The sequence below is a fragment of the Ascaphus truei genome, chromosome 1, assembly GCF_040206685.1.
Source record: "Ascaphus truei isolate aAscTru1 chromosome 1, aAscTru1.hap1, whole genome shotgun sequence".
NCBI lineage: Eukaryota > Metazoa > Chordata > Amphibia > Anura > Ascaphidae > Ascaphus > Ascaphus truei.
The window spans coordinates 103,591,492-103,609,159 of record NC_134483.1 but is presented as its reverse complement, the minus strand read 5'-3'; the positions used below and the strand labels follow the sequence as shown (position 1 = coordinate 103,609,159).

Sequence of the window (17,668 nt, the reverse complement as noted above, 5' to 3'; positions counted from 1 at the left end):
TCCTACAGTGTGTTTAGAAGTTGTAAGAAGTTGTTACATTCCAAAATATTGGTCCTGCCATTACTATTTTCAAAGAAGACTCAATATCTAAACCCTCTAATGTACATTTCCAAAGTAATGTGCTTCCTGTATATCAAAGCACAGTGATTGTGACAAAGATGATAACTTGTAGATTAGATCTCTAGCCACCAGCTACTCGCTGCTAAGGCCGAGATACACAATGCTCCGTTATTGACTTAGCGAGGCGTTAACATAGGGATTTAACCTGATGCTAGTTGTCATACCTAATAAGGCCTCGGTCCCGCTGCGCTCGGTGGCGCGGGCGGCCACACGCGAGTTCCCCACCAGCAGGGGAATCCTGCGGAGCCGGTCCCGGTCCCCCCTGGCTGCACAGCTTACTACACGCTGTGGCGCATCAGCCGCTATGGGATACAAGAGAATGGTGATCTCTAGCGTTGATGCGTCACGTGGTGTGGCTGTGAGCCAATGGGGAGGGGAGGCTTCGGGAGGAGGAGAGGCTTCGGGGAGTGGGGAGGAGTGTGGAGTGAAAGCAGTGTGAGTGCCTGTCTGTGTGTGTGTCTGAGTGCGTGCGTGCCTGTCTGTGTGTGTGTATGTGTGTGCCTGAGTGCGTGAGTGCCTGCCTCTGTCTGTGTGTGTGTGTGTGTGTGTGTTGCTTTACTTACCCGAGCCGTGGAGGGAGGGGGGGGAGAGTAGCGGGTCCCTCCGCTCAAGCCACGTCCCCCCTCCCGCTCAAGCCTCCCACTCCCGCCCACCTCCCGCTCCCGCTCCCTACAGACCGCATATCGCGGTCTGTGTATGTCAGCGCCCCGCCTGTCTGCAGTGCGGGCGCGCTGACTCTGGGAGCGGGGCCTTAGCCTAAAGATGGCAAGAGAGACTGTCACAGAGCCTCTTGTTTGTTACAGTCCCAAGTAATTTGCTTTATATACAACTCTCCAAACACATCTTTATGCTGTACAACATACAGAAACACCAAAAACACAAAAAGGACCACACCAAAGAAACTAAGGAAATACGCTAATTTAAATAATTTTATTCTATTTTGCATATCCATATTAGCATATTTCCCATGTATCTCAGGTATATTCCTTGTTGTGTATAGGTATCTCTCCACGTCTCTCTTCCTTTCTTGAGCGCAACTCATGTTATTTGAAGCTAACACAAGGTAGTGTAGACATGGCATTAAGCCTCTGTTAGTGAGCTATACAGTACAACGGCCGTTATTTTTGCAAAAAATTAGGTTCTTGGATAGGCCTTCACCTCAGGGAAAATAACGACTAGTAATGATTTTTTTTCCAATCTCGGCCAAAGTGGCAATATATCCCTAGAGTGAGGTATAGTAAAAAACCATAATAATCAATATATCTAATTACTATAATAAGTGAAGAATAGTATAATCATTTAAAACAATGATAATTGCAATGGCAGTGACTGTAGAGAGGACCTTAAGTTATGGACTATATTTCTAGTCTCATGTCACTTTCCTCTGGATGGGGATATGTCGCTTTCAAATGAATGTAATCCCTATTAAAAAATAAAAATGCAGAACCTAAACTCATGCCACTCCCCGAAGGATGTGTCTAAAGGTTCAGAGAAAGAATATGGACTAAAAGCAAATTTGATCATACACGGGAAGTAAAATTGAGAAGGAGACATATGGACATCGGTGTCCCCGACTGCTGCTCAACTAAGGCTAAGTCCCCGCTCCCTCTGTCAGCACGCCCGCACTGCAGACTTCCTGTCCGCTATAGTGATGTGCACTCACATCACTCAGCCCGATGCGCGTTTCTCACTACTCTGGGGTACCCACAGAAGAAGCACAGTTTTGGGAGAGGAGCACTTTTTCGATACTGAACTGCTGTATATTCATATTTGACAAATAAATAAGGGAATCACTATAACTATTGTTTAATCTTTATGAGAAATAATAATGTTAAAAACTGATACTATGGGTAGGATTAGCATTAGCTCAATCACATCAATTATATACATTTCTGGCATCAAAGTGCTAGGTTTTCAAGTTTTTGTTTTTTTACCAAGGTTCTTTTAATTAATTGTATTAAAAGTTCCATTGGGAAAAACGTGCTATAAGAAATAAAGTTGTTGTTATTATTATTATTATTATTATTATTATTATTATTAGTTAAGCTTTACGTTTCATCTGGGTTTTGAGTGCAGCATTTAAGTGACTTTTCCGTTTTGTTTTTGCAAATGTATAGAATGCAGATTTTTTTTTCTCTTCTTAGATTTGACACAAAAGCAAACGGATGTTCTGTATGGAGTTAATGTATTCTAACTGATACCTGCCACATAGATATCTCACCTTGCTAAAAATATTTAGCTTTTGCATGAACAGATGTGTCCTGTTTTGGTTTTTTTTCCCCCTCATTCCTGCTACTTTAGTGCAGCAAAAATTGTTCTTCTCTTGTATTGTTTATTTATACAAATCAGGAAAAAGTAGCAAATGTTTAGCAGCAGTTTTATGTAAATGTTAGATATATAGAATGTGTGAATGTATAAAATGTTTTGTGTACCCCACGCTAAAACAGAATTGATTCCATGTAGGTGGCCAGTAATTCGGATACATTGCTAGGTTATCAGAAAAGAAAGTCAGAAACATTAGTGCTTTCCAATCCTGCTATTGGAATGAATCTCTGTTATATGTTATAAGACGGGAGAGATATGCCTGAAATGTCCAAAGGCTTACATTTAATATCTTGTGTATTGTATTGTATGTCTTTATTTATAAAGCGCAATTAATGTACATAGCGCTTCACAGCAGTAATACATGTGGTAATCGAATAAATAACAGATAATATAAATAACAGATCATGGGAATAAGTGCTTTAGACATAAACATAACATTAAGGAAGAGGAGTCCCTGCCCCGAGGAGCTTACAGTCTAATTGGTAGGTAGGGAGAACGTACAGAGACAGTAGGAGGGAGTTCTGGTAAGTGCGTCTGCAGGGGGCCAAGCTTTATGTATCATGTGTCCAGAATGTTCACAGTGCTATTCGTATGCTTCTTTAAGCAAGTGTGTCTTAAGTTGGGTCTTAAAGGTGAATAGAGAGGGTGCTAGTCGGGTACTGAGGGGAAGGGCATTCCAGAGGTGTGGGGCAGTCAGTGAAAAAGGTTTAAGGCGGGAGAGGGCTTTAGATAAAAAGGGAGTAGAAAGAAGACATCCTTGAGCAGAACGCAAGAGTCGGGATGGTGCATAGTGAGAAATTAGAGCTGAGATGTAAGGAGGGGCAGAAGAGTGTAAAGCTTTAAGTGAGGAGAAGAATGGAGTGTGAGATGCGGGATTTGATTGGAAGCCAGGAGAGGGATTTCAGGAGGGGAGATGCTGAGACAGATCTAGGAAAGAGTAGAGTGATTCTGGCAGCAGCGTTTAGGATAGATTGTAGGGGAGACGGGTGAGAGGCAGGAAGGCCGGACAGCAGGAGGTTACAGTAATCAAGACGGGAGAGAATGAGGGCCTGAGTCAGAGTTTTAGCAGTCGAGCAACAGAGGAAAGGGCGTATCTTTGTTATATTGCGGAGGAAAAAGCGACAAGTTTTAGAAATGTTTTGAATGTGAGGGGCGAATGTGAGAGAGGAGTCGAGTGTGACCCCTTGGCAGCGTGCTTGGGCTACTGGGTGTATGATCGTAGTTCCAACAGTAATGTGGAAGGAGGTAGTAGGGCCAGGTTTGGGAGGAAGTATGAGGAGCTCTGTTTTAGCCATGTTGAGTTTAAGGCGACAGAGGGCCATCCAAGATGATATAGCAGAGAGACATTCAGAAACTTTGGTCTGTATAGCAGGTGTAAGGTCGGGTGTTGAAAAGTATATTTGTGTGTCGTCAGCATAGAGGTGATATTTAAACCCAAAAGATGTTATTAGGTCACCTAGAGAGAGTGTGTACAGAGAAAAGAGAAGAGGTCCCAGGACAGAGCCCTGGGGTACCCCCACAGAGAGATCAATAGAGGAGGAGGAGGTGTTAGCAGAAGAGACACTGAAAGTACAATGGGAGAGGTAGGATGAGATCCAGGATAGAGCTTTGTTATGAATACCAAGAGTATGGAGAATGTGAAGGAGAAGAGGGTGATCCACAGTATCAAATGCTGCAGAGACAAAAGAAAGACGGTGCAAAACAGCGCTAAAAATAACAATACCCCTATTGGGACACACGTGAAATACAATTGAAATAACAATGGTGGCAGCCAGACAGATACTGACAGTACAGTCAGTGGGATGGCATAAGGAAAAAAGAGAATGCCGGCGCCAAATGTGACAATTAAAATATATATATATATAAAAAGTCCAAACCAAATAAGTGGTAGTCCAATTGATGTCCTTAGATGGTCAGTGGGTGAACAAACGGACTGTGGAATCTCTCCAAGGGATGGTGGGATATGTGAAAATAAAAGAAAATGAATTATGGTGCAGTATATCAGTCAATGCAGATATAAAACCATGAAACATATAACATTAACAACACAATACAAACATGACACACTAGACAAACTAACATTAACACAAGCCAGACTATAAAATAATGAAAAGCTATTTATTAACAACTATTGCAGGGTTCCGTGGTATGCTGACATCAATCCGGGGGTGGGGGGTAAAACCGTTGCCCTACTCACACGATTTAGAAAGTTTTCAAGCTGTGAGGCTGGAGACACAGTCCTTGGTTGTCGCAAGATGGCGACCGGAGTCTTCTCACTGGCGTCCCACGTGACGGGGATGCAGTGTAGAGCCGCACGGGCCGCAGGAGCTGTACCACCAAACGGACGTGACGTCACGCTCCTTCCTCCTTCTGCCGAAGTCCTGTCCTCTTGTTAGTCTCGTCCCCCACAACACAAGGACTGTGTCTCCAGCCTCACTGCTTGAAAACTTTCTAAATCGTGTGAGTAGGGCAACGGTTTTACCTCCCACCCCCGGATTGATGTCTGCATACCACGGAACCCTGCAATAGTTGTTAATAAATAGCTTTTCATTATTATTGACCGATATACTGCACCATAATTCATTTTCTTTTATTTTCACATATCCCACCATCCCTTGGAGAGATTCCACAGTCCGTTTGTTCACCCACTGACCATCTAAGGACATCAATTGGACTACCACTTATTTGGTTTGGACTTTTTATATATATATATATTTTTATTGTCACATTTGGCGCCGGCATTTTCTTTTTTCCAAATGCTGCAGAGAGGTCAAGTAATATGAGCAGAGTGTAATGACCTCTGTCTTTGGCAGCATGGAGGTCATCAGTTATTTTAGTGAGGGCTGTTTCCGTGGAGTGAGCAGTGCGGAAGCCAGATTGTAGAGGGTCTAGGAGAGAATAGGTGTTGAGAAAATGGAGCAAGCGAGAGAATACAAGACGTTCAAGGAGTTTAGAGGCAAAAGGCAGGAGGGAGACAGGTCGATAGTTAGAAATACAGGTAGGGTCAAGCTTGCTGTTTTTGAGTAATGGTATGACTGTTGCATGTTTGAAGGAGGATGGAAAGGTTCCAGACCAGAGGGAGGAGTTAAAAATGTGTGTGAGCGTAGGGATTATAGTAGGAGCAAGAGGTTTTAGGAGATGGGAGGGAATGGGGTCAAAAGAGCAAGTGGTAGAGGGAGAAGAGGCGATCAACAGCGACACATCCTCCTCTGAGACAGTGGAAAAGGAGTCAAGGAAGGCAGGAGGAGAGTTTGGAAGAGGTGTAGGATGGGAAAAAGAGACAGAGGGGATGTTCTGACGTATGGATTCCACCTTTTCCTTAAAATAGTCAGCAAAGTCCTGAGCAGAGATGGAGGAAGGAGAGGCAGCTGAGGGTGGTTTGAGTAGAGTATCAAAGACAGAGAACAGTCGGCGTGGGTTAGACTTGTGCATGTTGATTAGTGCAGAAAAGTAGGCTTGTTTAGCTTGCGAGAGGGCAGAGTTGAAACAGGAAAGCATAAATTTGTACTTGTGCGCATGAACAGATACAGTAACAGTGAGGCTGGTACCTTGTGGAAACTGCTTTACTAACACATTCTGTGTGTGTGTTTACAGTATGTTTTGGAAGAGTGGTTTTTACCAGCAATAAGTGGCTCGAACAGTAATTGGGGTCTAAACATTCAATCCCAAACTTATTTTGATGATTCATTTCATTGCTCTCCTTTCCTCCGTATTACAGGGATGTAATACATTTCTTGAAAATGAGCTGTGCATTTCAGTGTATATTTCATCTAATATTTGACATTAACATGAATAATAATTTATTCTCCTGGTTAATTGGATACTTCAATGGATGCTCCAGATACAGCGTCTAGTATAGTAGCAGTTTGTCTAATAATAATAATAAGAAGTAACTTACACAAGAGGTCTCTTCACATGGGAGGTAGTATTATTGTGTGTCACCGTTGTATTGTGCTCTAATTATAGCAGAACCTCCTCCATACCCAGCACATCACCTTCTCCTCTCCCTCCCTGTATACTCCATACCCAGTACATCACCTTCTCCTCTCCCTCCCTGTACACTCCATACCCAACACATCACCTTCTCCTCTCCCTCCTTGTACACTCCATACCCAGCACATCACCTTTTCCTCTCCCTCCCTGTACACTCCATACCCAGCACATCACCTTCTCCTCTCCCTCCCTGTACACTCCATACCCAGCACATCACCTTCTAATCTCCCTTCCTGTACACTCCATACCCAGCACATCACCTTCTAATCTCCCTTCCTGTACACTCCATACCCAGTACGTCACCTTCTCCTCTCCTCCCTGTACACTCCATACCCAGCACATCACCTTCTCCTCTCCCTCCCTGTACACTCCATACCCAGCACATCACCTTCTCCTCTCCCTCCCTGTACACTCCATACCCCCTCTTCTGGGATCCTTAAGGGAAATGTGTTACCGCAATAGACTTCAAAATGGAGTATGCAAGGCTTTACACCCAGGCCAGCATCAGACAAACACAATACACAGCCACAGCTTATACAAGTGTTATTCACCCACTGATGACATAACAGCGCTCTATATATTTCTGTGTATAGAGATATACACTGTTAAAGAGTATTTATGTATATCTTTATTTATATAGCGCCATCCAGGTACAGAGCGCTTTACAATAGACGCAACATAATATTACAACACAATGGGAATAAGCGCTTCAGACATAAAAACAAATAGAAAAAGGAGCCCCTGCCCCGAAGAGCTTACAAAATAAGTGTGCAGACTCCCATAGCCTTGAAGAGATTAATGCTATATAATTAATAGTTATTCACCACGTTTACTGTTGAAATGCTGTGAGAAATGAAAACGCAAGAAATCCAGTGTCATATGACTCTTTGTCTTAAAAGCTTTAGCAACTTATAACAGAATCGCAGATCATAGGGAAACGATGAAATGATTTAGGGCTGAGATATGTTCACATTTTCCTCAGTGGAAAGGAGACTAGTGAGAGGCATGTTATCAAATCTAACTTAGCCTATGATATGACCAGTTCATAATTTATCCGAAGGGTGAGTTTCACTGTTCCCACCCTCGTATAACATTTCCCATGCCTGTCTTCCGGGCAAATTCTATACATGAGGACACTGCTATGCCCCTTCCTGACCCTTTCCCAGGCATTTCTCTTGACTTCCTGATTCTTTCCCAGACATTTTTTCTGACACTGTTTTCTGTATAAATTTTGCATTTAATCCCTGTAATCTTATTTCTTTTCTCAGGAGTACTCTCTTTTTTTTCCATTGCCATCCTCCAACTCTGCCCTTGTCAGCAGCAAATGTACTGTATCATAATAGTGTTTGCAACCCATGGTACTGTAAAAAAATAAAAAATATATATATACAGTAGTAATATAGTATGAGCTGCAATATAACCTGTGTGCATTTAACGGCAATATTATGCTTCTTCAAGGTAAATAGTTTTGGGAATAATAACGTCACAGAGACCTATAACTATAGGGATGAGAGATATTTAAAAGGACAGGGGAAGTGTGAAGAAAGAACAAAATATACTTAGGTTTCTCTTACCTATGGGTAACAATGAAATATTACCAACCAATGCTGTTTTTTTCTCAAGAGAATGATACCTACTGTATACATAATACTTTATATCAGGGGTGCGCAAACTATTCGCGCTGCGCCCCCCCAATGCCTGATCCCCTGGTACTCGCGCCCCCCCCCACCATGCTTCCCAGCGTGTGGAGGTCATGTGACGTCATGCCAAGACCCTGCGGTGTCATTTGATCAAGGTAAGTGGAGTGTTTCAGGGGCCTCACGCGATCCCCGGCATTAAACTAAATGCCTTGGGGGAGAGCGCGGGGCCTCTGCAACCACCCACGCCCCCCAGAAGAATCTCCTGCCCCCCAGTTTGCGCACCGCTGCTTCACATAATACAATACATATGCTCCCTCCTATCTCTACTCCAAGCATTCTGGCTCAGTAATAATGACAACAAGTACAAAAACTTTCCTATGCTGCTAGTGGAGACCAGTTTGCTTCCCAAAATATGCTCCAATTTGACGAGCTGTTAGTGTTAGTGCTAAAGATATTTGTTCATTCGGAGATTCAAAAACAAGTATTTCTCAATTTACTTAAGTGAATATCAGAAAATTGAAATTTGCTAATGTTTGGCAGCATATTCAACAATCGTCATCAACCTTTTTGCAAGAAAATTGGTGCAAAAGTGCTCTCTATTAAGATCTGCATAGTTGGTGATTTCTGCTGAAGTTGGCCAATTTTGGGAACTTAGACACATTTTTGTCGCATACTGTATCTAGCTGCCACAACAAAATGATTGAAAGAAAGTCCTATAATGTAAACTACTGTGTGTACAAACAGTGAAAGCATCATATTATCATTTGCGAACTCCATCTAACTGCAAAAATAATATTCCATCGTTCTCACATTGTAATATTGCCTTTATATTTTTTTGTCACCATTTTCTTTTTTTTTTTAAAGGTGCCAAAAACAAGAAACTGTGAAGTAACTTCAATGCAAAAGAAGTCAAGTTCAAGACAGATGATTTTGGGAACTGAGGTGTGAGCGGTAGGTTTCAATATTTTTTTTTTGTTGGTATTTTATAATATTACTACAGTATATTGTATTTTATCAGGCAATATTGTACTTATACTAAGGCCCATATTCACCAAAGGGTTCTATGCTTTAGCACAGGGGTGCGCAAACATATGTTGCTGAGCCCCCTGCCTCCACTCTTCTGGTGCTCACGCCCCCCCTTTACCTTCCTGTCACCGTCAATTTCATTTAAATGCCTTGGGGAAGAATGCGGGGCCTCTGCAACCGCCGCGCCAACCCCAAAAAATCCTGCGCCCCTACTTTAGCACACCCTACCTCCCATTAAAATGAATGGAAGACAAGCTTGGCACCATTAAGTGACTGTGGACCTTAGTGTAAGTATAAAATTGCTGTGGGTCTAAACTTTGGCTCAAGAGAATGTAGTTAGTTATCTTGAGTTACAAACTTGCATCACAAATGGAATTGCAATAAGTTATTACAGGGGTAATTAATATTAACTTTATTTCATATAGCACTTTTCTCCCAATGGGACTCAAAGCACATAGTCACTATACTATAATTGTGAAGTGCTTTGAGTCCCATTGGGAGAAAAGTGCTATATGAAATAACGTTAATACTATAGTGCACAGTACACTTGAGATATCATTTTTACAGACACAGTCCCTGCACAGATAAGCTTGCAATCTATGTTTTTGGTACCTGAGGCATAGGAAGATAAAGTGACTTACTCAAGATCAAAAGCTAACACCAGGAATTGAACTAGAGTCTTCCGATTCGTTACATTACTTCGTCAGTGTCTTTACTCTCTGAGCCACTTTTCCCCGTTTTAGCAGTGCACCTGGTACTGGTACAGTATGTGGTTTATTTTTTCAAGAGGCAAAGCCATTTTAAATTAACATTAGGAAATAATAGCCGAAGGAAAAAGGGAAGACGGTGAGTGAGTTCAAAGTGAAGTGCTTCAGGGTTTGGCTAAAATGGATATTTCATGTTCTGTACGTCACAATTCTTGCAGCAGTATTAGTCCCTGAGAAAGAGAGATTTGTTGTAGGTTGTGATACCTTTCAGGGGAGCAATTTTTTTTCCATACTGTGTAGATGAAATTGTGCAGAGCTTCAACATCTCACAGCTCTCTTCTTCAAGGTTTCCAAAGCTCTGTACATTATAATTTTCGTCCATGAAGAAGTCAATATTTGATAGGAAACAGGGTTCCCAGGTACCGTGCTCAGATACTGTATATGGTATCACTGTAAACATAGGTGTATAAACATATCCAATGAATATCAAAGCAGCAAGGAAAAAACACTCTCTTCATTCATATGTAATCCGTGTCCATATAGATACCTCCTTCCATATGTGGGTGGGACCTGCATATATAGGTAAAGTCAGTAATAAATATCTGACCACCTCATGAACAGTAAATGTGCCCCCCTGGATAAAGACACTGGTACAATGGAACACCCAGACCGCAGTAAACGGAATGGGGTAGTCACGGTTTGGAGAGCAGGTAATTCCTTAAGCGTGCATCACGCTGGTAGTAGAACAGAAGGAAAATCCTCAAGGGAGCGTAGCGGAGCACAGCGAACAAAAGAAGGGGGCTAGACACCGGTGAATATAAAAATCCTTTAATCCATGAGAAACATCATGGCATGGGATAGGTAAAAAAAACTCTAACGCGTTTCGGGCCGTCGAAGAGAATATTTTCACAAACTGCGTCCGCGACTGCTGATATAGGAGTCCCCCGCCTCCAGCTGATCTGTGTCACATGATTGATTCAGTGGCGCGAAATCGCCGAGTTACAATCCAATTGGCTCTATCAAAGAGCCAATAGGATGAATGAACTGACTACTACACGCTCAGGTCGGGGGGCGGCACATATCAGCTGCGCAATAACAGTGTGTCAATGAGACACACAATAACACATAAAGACAAATAGTAACGAACATTAAAAACAATTTAAAAACAAACAGTCTAATAGAATGAAGTGGTGAGGAAAAAGATAGCAATGGATAATACTGCTCATATAACATCTATGGTATCAAATAATAATAGTATGATATATGAAACATATATTAGTATAAATATAAACATAATATATAGCATCTTATCTCATTGCTTATGTTACTCAAGCTGTCTATAGATAAACACCAACTGTGAAATCTCTAACCTAATATCTTTAGAAATGTATTGATATACAACCAATATATAATGATATCGTATATGTATAATAAAGATATTATTGTCCAAACTGGCGGCATGTACATTCTATTATTATAGATAATATACTTTAATTTAAGCAAGAGCACAGAGGGAATCTAATGAGCATCAGAACCACACAGAATCCATAATTATTATAATAGTTTCATTTCAAGAAATGTTTTAATTCCCAATCAATGTTCATACCCTTGGGAGCCAAAGTCCCAAGGGTATAAATCCAATGCATTTCACGACGATTGAGGAGAGATTCTCTATCTCCTCCTCTAGGATGATTGGCTACATGTTCAAGGGCACTAAACGTTAAACGATCTATTGAGCCTAGTGGACAGCTCTTTGATAGAGCCAATTGGATTGTAACTCGGCGATTTCGCGCCATTGAATCATGTGACACAGATCAGCTGGAGGCGGGGGACTTCTATATCAGCTGGAACAGCAGTATCAGAGCTTACAGAATAATGACCTTTGTTTCTCATTTTATACACCTGATACATTATGTATCTTGCTGCTTCTTTAGATTTGCTGATTTGTGTTTAAGGCCTATTACAGAATGATTAACCTTTCACCTATTTAATTATGAGCAGTGAATAGACAATGTAAATCTGTTTGTTATCTAAGTTGTACATGACATAGTGTTTAAATAAATACAGTATGTATCAGAGTGTGCATATATAGAAAATAGGAGTATTCAAATATTTAAATGTAGAGACGTATAGTTCCCTTTATTAGTACCATTCAATATATAAAGCTGCAGCTGTAAAAAGAACACGTGTTCAACAAGATTATCTGATTTGGTCATTTTGAGTCAGATTTCAAAAGGAAGGGATTTGCTGAGCTGTCCCTCACCTGAGCATTAAAAACGTGTCCACTATGCATGAAAAAAAAATGCCTAGGAATATACAAAGTGCACAACATCACTTTGCTTTGGGTACAGATTGGCGATTGACACATTATGTGGTTTTGTAAAATGGAAATGCTTCAATTGCCCAAATCCATTATATGGCTGGGCTGGAGGTACACGTGGCCAAAAGGGTAAAGCTCATGTGAAGGGGGAAAAACATGTAAACTGTAAAATGTTATATAGCGATGGCTGGTCCAGCTATCTCTCTACCTACCCTGTCATGTAAGTTCTAGTAAGACACAGACAGTGACAGGCTGTCCTATGGGGTTTTCCCCCCTCCTCATGCTGACTTCCTGAGTGACAGAAGTGGGGGTGCTTATGCTGGGCACTCCCTCTTTGAGCTACAGGAAGAAAGTGCCTAAATTATAGTATGAAGTTCAGCCACTTTGGGGTTGGTGCTTCCGGCTGTGATTGGGGTTCCAACTATCCCTTCATGGGGTAGGAGCTCTGAGCTCTCATCCCCTGGCTGGGAGAGATAGACATGTGCTCAGTCCCTCATGGGCTGAGGCACTAATTCAACCCAGAGAGGCCTCACTATTACCAGCAGGCCAGTACCATTCAGAAGCCAGGGATCTACCTTTTCAACAGAAGCATTCGCTGTAACAACATCGCAGTGGCTGCTATAATAAAGATCATCCTCATTTATACTTCTGGCTCCGCGGCAGTATGTGTGGAGGGAGTATTGTGAGTAAGGACTGTCATAGCGGGCCAGGGACCGCCTTCAGCCTTACTGAAGCCCCCTATGTCTGGAGGCGCTGTCACCAAGAAGAAGAAGAACCAGAGGAATCCGTAAAAGTCTGCCTGTCTTCCCCCACACCATCGCGGGCATCTCAGCTCTCCTGTGCCAAACAGGTAACCAGCACTACATCTTTTTTTTATTATTTATTTATAAAAATGTTTTACCAGGAAGTAATACATTGAGAGATACCTCTCGTTTTCAAGTATGTCCTGGGCACAGAGTTATAAAAAAATACATGGTTACAATAAAAGAACAGGGTTATACAGTCACTTCACAGACATTTCATGGACAGATAAAGTAGGGAAATTGAGTACAGGGGATAAAGGGCTTGTGAGTTTCTGATAGAAATAGAGCAGCTTTAACATCAACTAACATCAGCGAACGGCAGCAAATGGCTCACGCCCTTTGGCTGCCCTTCTGCTACGCCAAAGGCTGTGCGCCTTTGGGGCAACGCAGATGTACGCTGGAGTGAACAAAAGATCTTTCCTTTGTGTCCCCTTGGCTCATTAACATTCCAGTGGGTGGGGTTGCCGATTCAACAAAGATCAAGCACATGTTAACCCTTAGCATGCTGGTCCTGTGCACAGGGGAGCAGTTCTTGGGGGGGCCCTATCAGGCTGTGCGCCTTTGGGGCAACGCAGATGTACGCTGGAGTGAACAAAAAGATCTTTCCTTTGTGTCCCCTTGGCTCATTAACATTCCAGTGCGTGGGGTTGCCGATTCAACAAAGATCAAGCACATGTTAACCCTTTGCACACTGGTCCTGTGCAGAGGAGAGCAGTTCTTGGGGGGACCCCATCAGGCTGTGCGCCTTTGGGGCAACGCAGATGTACATCTAGCAATAGCCATGACTTAATCTCCCAGAGGGGGGCGGGGGGGACATGTGCTACAGTGAAATACACAGAAGAAGGGCAGGTTCCTTTAGAGAATAACAAAAAAGGGCAATATTTAAAAAAAAATGATTTTCGCATAAAGCCAGAGAGAAAACTCAGCAGTTCTCCAGGTTAAACAGTCATCAGTTGTGCTGGTCTACTGAGAACAGGGTACTACTGCAAATCTAGAGCACCACCACTTGTATTTGTAAACTCCCAGTTCTACTTTGTTTTTAAAGGGGATTTACATTTCAAAAATACTCTCCCTTCCTGTTTTTACCTGTTTTTAGAATATAAAGGTGTATGTGTATATACATTTATGGCACAAATGACACATGTATAAATAAATATATATATAATTATCTATCTATACAAATATATAAATATATATATATACATATATATATATAAAATTATCTATCTATATATACAAATATATATACAAATAAATAAATATATATATATATATATATATATATATATATATATATATATATATATTTGTATATATAGATAGATAATTTTATATATATATATATATATATAATTATTAAGGTTATGGTGGGTAAAAAAAAGTGACAAAAACCCTCCATAGTAAAGCATAAAGCAACTGTAAATATTACTGTATGTTCATTTGCATGTCTTAGACAGGTCTGCAACCCTGTCTTTCCCCATTATCGCCCAGCATGCAGCGCTTCCACTGCAGCAAGGGATTCTGGGAAATGACATGCAAATGAGCACTCAGTGCCACCTTTTGTCTCAAGCTCGTATTACACAAGCAGATCCTCAAGCCAATGCATGCTGTTTTAAACACGGCTTTTAGACAGAGGCTGGGATGAGATGCAAAGCCATTAAACCCACTCACAGACATGTTTCAACCTATTTACAGTTGCTTTATGCTTTACTGTGGAGGGTTTTTGTCACTTTTTTACCCACCATAACCTTAATAATTGTGGTGATTACCTAGTCTATAGTCTCAAAACCAGCTTAGCCATTACAACCAACCTCACACTGATGATACCCATCAAGGTTGAAACATGTCTGTGAGTGGGTTTAATGGCTTTGCATCTCATCCCAGCCTCTGTCTAAAAGCTGTGTTTAAAACAGCATGCATTGGCTTGAGGATCTGCTTGTGTAATACGAGCTTGAGACAAAAGGTGGCACTGAGTGCTCATTTGCAAGTCATTTCCCAGAATCCTTTGCTGCAGTGGAAGCGCTGTATGCTGGGCGATAATGGGGAAAGACAGGGTTGCAGACCTGTCTAAAACATGCAAATGAACATACAGTAATATTTATAGTTGCTTTATGCTTTACTGTGGAGGGTTTTTGTCACTTTTTTTACCCACCATAACCTTAATAATTTTGGTGATTACCTAGTCTATAGTCTCAAAACCAGCTTAGCCATTACAACCAACCTCACACTGATGATACCCATCAAGGTTGAAACATGTCTGTGAGTGGTTTTAATGGCTTTGCATCACATTGCAGCCTCTGTCTAAAAGCTGTGTTTAAAACAGCATGCATTGGCTTGAGGATCAGCTTGTGTAATACGAGCTTGAGACAAAAGGTGGCACTGAGTGCTCATTTGCATGTCATTTCCCAGAATCCCATGCTGCAGTGGAAGTGCTGTATGCTGGGCGATAATGGGGAAAGACAGGGTTGCAGACCTGTCTAAGACATGCAAATGAACATACAGTAATATTTACAGTTGCTATATATATATATATATATATATATATATATATATATATATATATGTCTATTGCTCAGACCCTGTCTTTTGGTTGTGTATATTTAATTTCATAAACTGTACTTCACATTGCAATGTGAATGCGCACATACTTGATGGACCTTTTCTGTCATCTTAATTGTTTAATACTAGTTTCTTGAGCTATTTTCCTTTAGGTTAAATGACAAGAGAGATCTTTTGGAGTGACTGAAGAACAAATCCTGTTGGCGAACAATCAAAAAGATACATTAATCTATAGGCTTGATTCATCTCTGGGTGGGTTGCTTTGGCAACCACCCCAGCTCTCTTTAAAATAATTTTTTTTAAAGCACATTTCAAGAGCTACACCCAGCATGAGCCCAGGTTAAGAGCAAGCAGGAGCAGGAAGAAAGACCTCAGTTCACTGCTTTGCTATTATTACAGTGGGATGATGGATGAGGGTGGGGGCAGAGTTTTCAAAGCAACATGGAAAATTGTTACCTGTGTGGAAGAGCGGAAATGAAATTTTCCTATAACTTTAGGGCAGGTTGAGTGTTTCATTTTCCTGTGAAATATCTAGAATGGTGCTGCTGCTTAACCTTTGAATTGCCAGAGAAGCATACAATGTATTCTAACAGAGAGAAATGTATATGGGCATAGAGTGTGCCTTTTGCATTGACTCTGTGTAAAAAGGTAATATCCAAGGTTGTTGCATTTTATGCATTTTCAATAGCCACATGCATTTACACCAGATGGAAATAAAACATATAATATATGATTTACAGTATAACATGGAATTGTACCTGCCTAACGCCTTGTGCTCTATATCATTGAGAGATTGTTAGTATTATTAGTAGTAATGTTACTCCCTATGAAGCAGGTGAATGGGCCAAGCTCTCCTCTTGACCATGGGCAAGTGATTGTATCTCCCTGTGTCTCAGGCACCACAAATTAGATTGTAAGCTCTTTGAAGCAGCGACTTCTTGCACATGACAAATTCTATATACACTGGTGCGTACAGTAATATATACCATTATTTATTATTGTATTATAAACATTGTATGTAGATTCTACCAAATCTCTCCCTGAGATAAGCGGGGAATAGTTCCTCTATTCAGTATGTTTTCTTGCAGACCTTTCTCTCACTATGAGGTAATTTAATATAGAGTAGTCCAAAGCATTATTGTCCGAAAACTCTCTTTGACTTCAATTGGAATTGTGGGCCAATAACAGCCTGGGATGAACGATATTAAACTACCCCCTAAAAAGGGTAATATTATCTTCTCCAGTACAAACGGTCTAAAATGCATTTGCCCTTTAGCCCTCCAAGTATTAAAGGGAATAAATACCAGTTGTCCTTCACAATAAATCTAATTAATAGCAAGACGTTTTAAAACACTCAGGGTTTTTGTAGACATGTTTTGATAATGGCCAGTGTGCCTCCTGAGTTAATGCAGTTCCATAAGCCCTGATAAAGTGGTGTAAGATTTTTGTGTGTGGTTCTCAAATCTCCTGAGTGTCTGTGTGTTTATGTACTGTTGGTATCAGTGCTTGTCATGTAAGATAAGCTATATGCACACGTTGGAAAGAAGTTATTGTACTTACAAGAAAGTAGCCGAGTGATGGTTTCAGGCATAAGTGAATGAATGCTTTCCAATGGGCACCAACACACATACATTGTCCACGCCCCAATACAGATTTTATTGTTATCATGCTTTATACAAATGTTCCTCTGTATTGTATATTAAATTGTCTCTCCCCCTTCCTATATTAAATTGTCTACCCCCCTTCTTATATCTCTATATAGAAAGGCTGAATGAGGCCTTAACGTCCTAAATTTATTTCTACTTACAGTAAGTTCCAGCGTTATTTAATGCTAGTTTTAGAGATTTGAGTGGCTTTCAAAGCCAGCATAGCCAAATATCAGTTACATGCTCAACAAAGGACATTTTTCAACCTAATAATTTGTTGTTATTTTTAAAGACGCGCCAAGCTGTGATGATAAGGACTTTGCCAGTGTGAAAATGCTTAATAATAATGTTTTAATTAATATATGCACAAAATAACATGCTCAACCGAATATACAAGCCTACCATAGTACTGATGTCACTTAATAGTAGCCCAGCATACTGTATGGGTTGATCTCAGTTTTCAACCAGCATGAACTCTGGGGGATACGCTAGTTATCAGTTGGAAATAATTACACTCTTTAAACAAAGA

At 41.0% G+C, this 17,668-nt stretch overlaps 1 protein-coding gene across 21 annotated transcripts in view; it reads left to right on the top strand.

The window, feature by feature from the left end:
• MEF2C (myocyte enhancer factor 2C) overlaps positions 1-17,668 on the top strand; it is a 248,192-nt gene that overhangs the window by 40,720 nt on the left and 189,804 nt on the right. For 19 of the 21 annotated variants that reach the window (XM_075592944.1, XM_075592977.1, XM_075592956.1 and 16 more), the window contains exon 2: positions 8,943-9,029. The exons of 1 other annotated variant lie outside the window; for it this stretch is intronic. The gene's annotated coding sequence lies outside the window, so the exon portion shown is untranslated. The remainder of the gene's footprint in view (positions 1-8,942; positions 9,030-17,668) is intronic. One more of the 21 variants, XM_075592880.1, reaches the window with a different exon arrangement.